Raw genomic sequence first — 1579 nt, 5'->3', positions numbered from 1 at the left:
TGAGGAAGTACTTGGTTATTTATAGGAAGGCGGGGGCCAAAGACACCTTGGGGAAAAGCCCCCATACTCCCTCCCATTTTACATCCAGGGAGTTGGCTTCCTTGGCTGTCCCAGACCACCCTCCCCTGCCCTTGAGACCCGCTTGATGCCCAGGGTCCTGGGAACTCTCTGGGGCCTCAGGAATCAGGCTGCATGAGTGGAAGAGGCAGGACAGAGGGCTGCAGAAGACCCTCTGCATGCACATGAGCCTGGAGAAGAGCAGACCACTGCCTGGGTACTTGTGGGGGCTGGAGCATGGCTGAGGGTGTTGTTTAAAGAATCAGAGCCCAGGGAGTTCCCTGGGGTCCAGTGGTTAAGACTTCACACTTCAAATGCAGGGAATGAGGATTCAATCCCTGGTTGATGAACCAAGATCCCACATGCTAGGCGGCACGGCTAAAAAATATTTAAAAAAAAAAAATTTTTTTTTAAAGAATAAAGAAGAAGAGCCCAGCAAGAGGAGAATGGACAACCAAACTGGTAAATTCCTACAGAGCACTTACTAGTCAGCAATAAAAGAGAGCAGACCAGAGATATGGGTAACAACATGGGAGGATTTCAACTTTGTCATAAGCAGAAGAAGACAGACACCAGAGCTGTATAATATGAATCCTTTTGTAGGAACAGGTGAAATTAATCTAGGAAGCTGGAAATCAGAAGAGTGATGACCTCTCAAGGGGTGGGGATGCCTAACGTGTTAAATTTAACATTCAACACACAATATTTTAACATCTGTTACACTGGGGAGGGGTAAATACATGGGTGGTTGTTACTTTCTCTGTAGGTTTCTCTCTCTCTCTGGTGTGTTTTCATTGAAGTATAGTTGATCTACAATGCTGTGTTACTTTCAGGTATAGCAAAATGATTCAGTTATACATACATAGACATCAATTTTTTTTCAGGTTCTTTTCCCTTATAAGTTATTATGAAATATTGACTATAGTTCCCTATAGTGCTATACAGTAGGTCCTTGTTGGCTGGTTATCTATTTTATATATAGTAGGGTGTTTATGTTAATCCTGAAGTCTTAATTTTATTGCTTCCCCTCCTTTCCCCTTTGGTAACCAAATCTGCGTGTGTGTGTTTGTATTTTGGCCAGGCTGTGTTCTCTGGGAACTGAACTCATGCCTCTGCAGTGAAAGCACCAAATCCTAACCACTCGGTCACCAGGGAACTCCCTGTGTGTGTCTTTACTATTCCACAATAAATGAATATCTCTCAAAAGGTACAATGTATAAAAGCCCAGGAGGAGACCTAGAAGGTTGAAATATGTGACAAAAATCCCTAACTGGGGTATACTATCTCATGTATATATGTGACAGTCATTTGAAGCACTTAAAATGTAGACTAAATGTTGAGTACACTAGTTCACCCCTCACCCTTGGTTCGATTTCCAAGAAAATATGAAATAAGAAATTTCAGAAATAATTCATATGTTTGAAATTGCACCCTTTTCTGAGTTATGTGACGGGATCTCCTACCATCTACTGCAACCCGCAAAGGACGTGAATCATCAGTGGTCCAGCGTATCTAGCCCATT

This window comes from Bos indicus, chromosome 25 (assembly GCF_029378745.1).
Source record: "Bos indicus isolate NIAB-ARS_2022 breed Sahiwal x Tharparkar chromosome 25, NIAB-ARS_B.indTharparkar_mat_pri_1.0, whole genome shotgun sequence".
Lineage (NCBI taxonomy): Eukaryota > Metazoa > Chordata > Mammalia > Artiodactyla > Bovidae > Bos > Bos indicus.
This window is presented reverse-complemented; position numbering follows the sequence as displayed.